Genomic DNA, 8,430 nt, shown 5'->3' with positions numbered 1-8,430 from the left:
TGCAAACGCTGTCTCATTAACCGGTGATCACTGGACGTCAGTGAGTAATCAACATTATTTAGGAGTTACTAAACACTATATTGACTCTGGCTGGACTTTGCTCTCGTTTGCCTTAACGGTGGTTGTTAGTGTTACATCTCAGTCAATTGTTCTCAATCCTTGTTAAAAATGTAAAGGTTAAATGTCCTGCTGTGGCATCTGGTTTTTGGACCATTTTGTTTGTACTGTATAAGCAAAGTGTTAGTGTTACATCTCAGTTAGGTTAGGTACTTGTAGGAATTGTGCAATAATGACAGATTCACACATTTGTTTACAGTAAATAAATAATAGTCAAGTTCATAAAGTCACTTTCTTTGCATTCATTTGATTCCCAATCAAGATACACTGGTAATAATTGCTTTCCATTGTTAATATGTACTTAGAAACAGTTCTGAAATGCAAAATAATCGAATTTTAATTGTGATAAAACATGCGATTAATCGCGATTAACTATAGAACTTCAGCGATTAATCGCGATTAAAAAATTTTAATCGTTTGACAGCCCTAGTTTAAAGATACATTTTTGGGGCTTTTTTCCCTTTATTTCAGAGTGACAGTGGATAGACAGGAAAGGTGGGAGAGAGATGGGGGATGACACGCAGCAAAGGACCGCAGGTCGGATTCGAACCCGGGCCGCTGCAAAGGACTCAGCCTACATGGGGCGCACCTTCATCTGTACTGTCTGTTCTCCAGCCAGTAGCACACCATGTAAAGTAAACGGTGTGTTTCCTAGCAATGCCAGCTCTCAGTTGTCAAACGATGTAATGGGAAACGCACCAGCCAGGTGTTCAAGGTTTAGACACCGTTTCCAAAAATATGTCAAATATGTCCTCCTTTGGAAAACTGGACACAGTACACATAGTTTATATTTCCTCACACAAAAAGTGAGGAGAATTCAAATATCAGTTTGACTAAAACTCTCTGTGATGGACATGCTACGTCTGGATTTTCAAACAAAAACAGCCAAGGATTACAGATGCTGAGCTTGTCACATCACTCACCCTCCAGGATGAAGAAACGTGGCTTAAACCCAATCTCATGTCTCAGCTTTCCCAAGAATCTGTGAAATGACTTGTGGGAAGGATGGGAAAGGTGTTTCATTACACACGGAGAGATGTCTGTTTGAAGCAGAGTGTCAACACAGATTTGTTCAAAAGGTTGATGGTTTATATTTAGCTGGTTGATTAGTATATCTAATTGTCACCGCTGCCAGTTTGTGGTTTCCGGAACCTTTTTGGTTTTACAAGGTTTTCTTGCCTCCTCTGGTGAAATTAGCCACGTCTTCTGCTTATAAATCCTGCTAATCTGCCAACATTTCACTATTTGCTCCAACAATGTTCCCTCTCTGTTCGGAGCCCCGTCTTAATCCTCCATGGCTAGACATGGCCATTGACAACGCAGTGCTATTGAATCGATCAGACACATCTCAGGCACTTTGCCCTGCCAGAGAGAAAAGCAGATTCAGATGGAATAAAATCAAATAGCAACTAAACAAGACTTGTTTTTGTCAAAAAAATGAAAGTGTATCCGTCCCATCACATTCAAGATTTGAGCAAGAATATCAAACAAATTATCAGTTTAAGGCTGCTTTTTGCCACTAGCTTGACCTTTTATGGAGACAAAGTGATAATGTCTGGACATGCTGAGTTCACACTGTGAATGAGGCTATGAAAAAGAATGGTGCATCCTCCACAACACTAGCTAGCTCATCAGGCATGCGGTCCCAGCTGGCATGGAGGCAATATGAAACACATAAACCCTTCTGATATTAATGACTCTGTCGAGCTGAAAGCCTCTGATGCTATTCGGAGATAGGCGCTAAATGTTCCAGAGTACTGAGAACACAACATTATATGCATTCATATAAATATCCTCTCGTTTCTTCACAAGACTGCCTGTCCTTGAGTTCCCATGAAAATAATAAATAGGTGGGCCTCTTGTAACTCAATGCTCAGATATTGCCTGCAGTGGTGGCGCCGAGAGATGAAATGAAATCAGAACAAGGTGATGACAATGATGCCACTTGTGGTCGAGTTGGAGACTCAAGGATCCATTCCCCTCATATTTCAACCCCCTCCCCTCTCCAATCTTCACTGTCCCTCTTGAGCTTCAAAGCCCTTGGCACTCCTTGACATTACTGGTAATAATAATAATCAAAAACCAAGTGCTTCAAATAAGGCAATCATGATACTAATAACAGCACATGGTAAGACTTTAGGCAAATAAAATACATCAAAAGGATTCAAATGAAGTAGGATAAAAACAAAATCCAGTAAAAACAGTAAATACAGGTGGTCACTGTTGATTCAAGTGGTTCATTTCAATTAAGTACAAAGTTTGGTAGTCATTAACTTTGCAGTTCTTTTTTTTGTGCTAATTTCAGTGATTTGCATCACCTTTTTTCCTTTTACCGAATTCAATAACTCTGTTGCAGATATGCGTATGCAGTATGTGGTTGCTGCTAGGCTGACGTTTTTTTGTGTGGATTTTGCTGCCTTTTAGTATGTTTTTTTATTATTATTTATTATGTCACAGCTGAACTGACAACGAACTTTCAGTCCCCAGTGAGAGAAGCGCTAGTGTTAAACACACTGATTGGGTCAGCAGTGTTTCCATTAGGTCCCCTATGTCACTTTTAAAGATGGTTCGCCTGTTACTTGTGTTACTTCCTTTTTCCAAAACAGTGGTGAAGATAACCAGGAGCAAATGCCAGGAGTTGAATTTTCATTCAAACTAAATTATTACCAGTGTATTACTGTATGCCAGTATGCCTCCTAAGTTACCTAATGACTGGTTGCTGACAGCAATATAGCATTTAAAAGGCTATTTTTTTTGCAATACATGGGAACTAACCACAGACAGTTGCCTTGTTCATGAACTCGCGGTGGTTGCAGTTTACGGTGGTGCGTTGCTGCAGAATGAATATAGGGAAACACTGGAATTGATATTCAGCGTTATTTTTGGCATTAAAATATATAAATTTCTGGCCTGGCGGAGGTTCTGGTCGGTACAATTATAGGGGAAACTATGGGGTCAGTGATACTTTGGATTCAACATACAAAGTTAAGGATTCTGTCTTAAAGATTCATTTGTTCACATAACTTCTCGCTGGAACAGACGAAAGACCTCTGCCTGGGGATCTCAACTCAAACTACAAACTAGTTTTAATTTGCCACATGTCCCATCCTAATTTTACGGAAAAACTGCAGCGGAAGATGTGGCTTAGACGTGGTCGGGCATCCCCAACAACCAGGCCCCTAATCACTTCTTGATACGGGCCAAGAGGCTGTCATCTACGGGGGGGGTCCCAAACGTCCTTTAACGCCCAGATCTGTCACACACCTGCCACTGTCTTTTATAGGGGCTGAGAGGCAGCTCGTACACTGGATCTGTGCCGATGAGACCAGTTATCAGCCCCTCCTGCAGCACTTCAATAACAACGTCAGTGTCAGGTTCCCCTTCAGCAGCACACTACACATGGATGTGGGGCAATCAAAGGCCACTCTTCAACATTAGGGAAGATTGGCCTGAATTTAACCCTTGTCTGTTCTTCTCTCAAGAGCCTGTAACAGACTGGAAACTCACAATGAGCCAGTGTCCAATTTCTCTGCTAGTTTACCCTCTGAACTGTGAGGACGGATGGAGGGGTAGCTTAGCCTCTTATCGAGACCTCCAGGGAAGGGTAGCACTGGAGCTGGATGGGCCCAAGAGATCCTTGATTTCATGACACGCCTGTTAGGAGTTGGCCTTTGTTGTCTCGCCGTCCCTGTTATTTCCTGTGTGGGAATTTCCCTCAAACAGCAAAGGAACTGTGTACCATATTATTACTTGTTTGAGGCAGATTCACTCTCGAACCGTTAGTCCGATGGATTTCAAACTTGACAGGTGTCTTGCTACGAGCACGAGTAAGTGCAGTTCCAAGTTTGACGTTGTTTGGATTAGAAATGCAAAAGATATCGTTATAATATATATCGGTAAAACACATTGGCTTTTGCTGCTCTAGCCGCTGGCCCCCTCTGGCCCCCTCTCGCACTGCACACTGACTGAGCAGAGCGCAGGACCAGAGACAGAGAGGGTTGAAGAAAGCAGCGGAGCTTTGGCAGCTAAAATGTGAAATACACCTCATCGCGACTGTTGTGTGGAATAAGGTTGGCGAAAAAAAGGCGCTTCAGATTATTCCTTCACAGCACTGTGCAATGCGAGAAAATCTCAGAGCTGAACCGGGCAGACACAGCACTTTTCATTAGAGATGGCCCGATACCATTTTTTGCTTCCCGATACAGATTATGATACCCTGAACTTGCGTATCGGCCGATACCGAGTACCGATCCGATACCAGTGTGTCATATATTTTGTTATGTTTTAACAAGTGTATACTACTATCCCTGTATGGATGTGATATTATTTCTATCTTTGTTGTCAGTCTGGCTCAGGTTAAGCTCTTTGTGAAACATGAACAAACACAAACAATGAACGCCCCAGAACTTTCTTTAATTATGCAGTCAGTTATAACGGAAAAAGAACATAAATAAACTACTTTAACGTGGATTTTCTTTAGGGCTTTATTACGTGGTATCGGATCGGTGCATAAACTCCAGTACTTCCCGATACCGATACCAGCGTTATCTACTTTTCATCAGACTCAACCCGGGATAATTAGGTCTACTGCTAACTAATAACATTACCGTCGCCAAAATAACCCCGCAAATCAAATCCCCTACTTCACCGTTAACTAAGCCACTAAACCTGTATGGAAATTAACACCTCTGCTGAAATGTTAAATTTGTTAACGATCATACGACACGAGACAATACCATCTCTCTCTCTCTCTCTCTGCACACACACACACACACACACACACACACACACACACACACACACACGGTCCGGTTCTGGTGGTTGATTAATGCAGATATGTGCTGTTCAGCTCTCATAACGCACTGCTATGAGTCCATGAGGCTAATGTCTGATTACTCCACATTTCTTTTTTTGGGGCTTTTCCGCCTTTATTCGACAGGACCGCTAGGAGAGAAAGGGGAGAGAGAGGGGGAACCCTGGACCACAGCAGCTTTTATAAAGACTATTTCGTTGGACGAAAGTAGTTCCAATGAAAACTGCTGACACCTTGGTCTGCAGTTGGATTTGTTTTATATAAATTCAAATTCAAGTCATTGCTGTGAGCAGTGGCACAATCCATTCACCGCCATTGTATCAGGGGGGTAGCACAATTCTCACAGGCCTCAAAAGATGGCCAAATAAAGTCAAAACTACATCTGCATGGCTATAATTGGGATAACCCAACCATTTTACTGTATTTGCTCTGCAGTGCAGGATTTGCTCAGATGAGCTTCGTTTGGGGAGAATGTCAAGGAAATCATTATCGCCTCCTGTTGCCCAGAGTGTGGTGCCATGGTCGATCATCAGCACTCTGCTCTGCCAATACGTCTTGTTGCCCACCAAGCACAACATTCTCCATTAGCTTCAAGCCCACAACTCCACATAGCTGGGAGATGTGTAGCTTTTCTTTCCTAATGTCACTCGTGTACCTATTTTCTCAGCAAAATAGGAGATGAGAGGAGGAATTACCGTGGAATTATTTTGGGATGTTGTACTCACTCTGAAATCTTCATGCCTGACATTTAAAAGCACGAGCCAAGGTTAAATTATGGGTGACAGACATGAAAAAAATGGTAAACCCAGGCTGGTTGCAGTATTTGAATTGGACTGTTCTGCCATTCGTGAGACCAAGACCTTTTTAAGCAACGCTGACAATTCCCACCTCTGGCCAGCCACAGATGGCATAGCAATCCACCCAGGCAATGAATAAAAGAGTAGGTGTTGAGCCCTAATATCCCCCGTCTAGGACTATTGCCATTCTGAGGAGACAATGACAGCCAAGTCAAACAACAAAACTACACTCAGCATTAGCTACACTGTAATTGCCACTACTGAAAATGTCAAACAATGCCTTTGCTCCTGTGCAGTTACAAATTATTCCAAGGTTTGGGGTTTATAAATCAGATGACTTCTCGATTACAACTCTTCATTTATACTCAAGTTAACTCAATGAGCTGCTTCAGAAAAACAAATACCTCTTGCCTTCAGTCACATTATATAGATCAGTACAAGCAGCTAATTGAAAAGAAATTGATGTCCTCCTTGGGTTGCGTTCAAGACTTCTGTACAATCAGATAATTCATCTGTTCTCTCTGAGCCCTTAATCCACTTGGCTTTGGTCCCCTGACCGAGCCACAGTCAGACTCAATTCATTTTCAGTTTATTCTGGCATTTCTCCATGCTGAAAGCAAGCCTTTGCAATTACAAAAATATTTATTTTCTTAAATTCCTCTTATTTGGCTTCACGCTCCAGCTTGGTAGAATTTATCCACCACGTAGCGCAAGTAAGGGATGTGTGTGTATGTGTGCAGGTGTGTTTTACTCAAACCCAATATCATTTGTGACCATGATAGTTTTACTGGGGTCAAAAAAGGAAAACTCATGTTACTAGTAATTTGCAGAGAAATTCCAACACAGTCCTGTGAAGCCAGCAGACTGTGTGCTTTCACCATCATACACTAAGTGCGCAGGAAGCAGAGATATAATTCATAACTCATTTACAGCCTGTCTCATAAGATCAGGATGACTCAGAATTTATGACGAGCCATTATTCTTATTAGGCTTGTTAAAGAAGGTATTAGCCCACGCCAGGCATTAGTAAAATTCACTTTACCTAACAAGGGGCAGGCTGAGGTGACAGAACAGTTATACTCAATCAGAGCTATACAAGGTGATGGCAGGATGCCCAACTTCATAACTAGTATGAAGTGCTCTAAATTGATAAATGTGACTAATTGTATAAGCTCTAGAGGGGAAATGGGAGGAAAGGAGCACAGCAAAGGTTGACATTTTGTAGGGCGAAGCATCCAGGCGTTAAAATCTGGATGGGCAGCTGATTGCGTGCAAGAAAAGACAAGCAGCAACTCATCACTGCATGTCAAATTAAACCCAAGCCTCTTCCATCCATGAGATAATGATGCAAGACTAAATAAAGTAAACAAAAGTGAAGGAGCTCCGATGCCCCACGCGGATCCTGATTCTGCACGGCAGCTTTAGGAAATCCGGCTGTCCCAGGGTGTGTCAAATCCCACACAGAGGACCCCGGAGGAGTGAAGAGCACAGGCCCGGTTTCTTTGATTTTCGCTTCATATGACACGGTTCTCACATGACCTGATAACTTTGCAGCCTCTGTCAGACAGCTGGGCCAAGCCCTGGCCATCTAGAGGAGGGAACAGGTGGGAGGAGGCCACCTCATTAGAAGAGGTTTGGAACCAGTAGCTATCTGTGGGGAGGTCTGGAGGGGAATTGTTCACATGTTGGCAGCAAAGAGCAAATTTGAGAGCTGAAGAGCCAATTATTTGATTTACACTTTGAATTAAGAGATAGTCCATATGGATAGAACCAATTTAAAATGATGGGATATGTCAACTTTGGTCTTGCTCGCATATTTTTTTTCTATTATTAATAGTGGTTATGAAAACATTTTTACTCCTTACTTCTGTAGATATTTGAGAAACGTGTGCTCTTCTGCAACTACTACCAGAATCAGTTCTGCTCTTTAAAGCTGCACTAATCTAACATTTTTTATATTATATTGACAATGGCTCAAATGACCATATGTAATGTGAAAGGGGTGGCTCATAATGATAAACCCACAGAGAATTATCACCCAACAGGACTCGACAGTAACGGTTGCCCAGTTGACCTTGGCAACCAGATTAAGTCAATTGGCAACCATTTCGTGGCCTCTGGTTGCCCCCTTTGGTAGCCACCTGTTCAATATTTGCGTTTTTCTTAATATAAAAACAAATCAAAACTTACAAAACTGGAAAATCTTATTCAAAAGAAGTCAATGTTTTATTTGGTTGTCTCCGTAAAGTTTAAACACTACGTTCGTGCGCAACACATTTCAGCTGTTGTGCGACCGCTTAACACACACGCGCGTTTGCCGTGAAAACATACAGGCGACGCAATTTTCTGTTCACGTTAACGGCGCATGTTAAAATCCAGTGCTAATATGGCACCGGTGCCCGGTATCTACCGGACGGAATAGCAAAGCGGATTTCGGCGCCTCATTACGGTACCACCTAAATGTCTGCACTGCACCTTTCTGAAACAGACGTTGCAGGCAACGGAAACATCGCTGCATGTCACGCTAGTAAACACTAATAACACGTTACACTTGGCTTCAGGTAACGTTGGCCTACAATTACATGTAGCTACAGTAGTAACTGGATTAAACACGGTTAAAATACTGACAGCTAAACGGTGTAGTGTGACTGTATTTTACTGTAGAGGATTCCAACACCGGGACGTACAACCGCCTGCTGCTAA

This window comes from Sander vitreus, chromosome 21 (assembly GCF_031162955.1).
Source record: "Sander vitreus isolate 19-12246 chromosome 21, sanVit1, whole genome shotgun sequence".
NCBI classification, from domain to species: domain Eukaryota; kingdom Metazoa; phylum Chordata; class Actinopteri; order Perciformes; family Percidae; genus Sander; species Sander vitreus.
Note: the sequence above shows the minus strand (reverse complement) of the source record.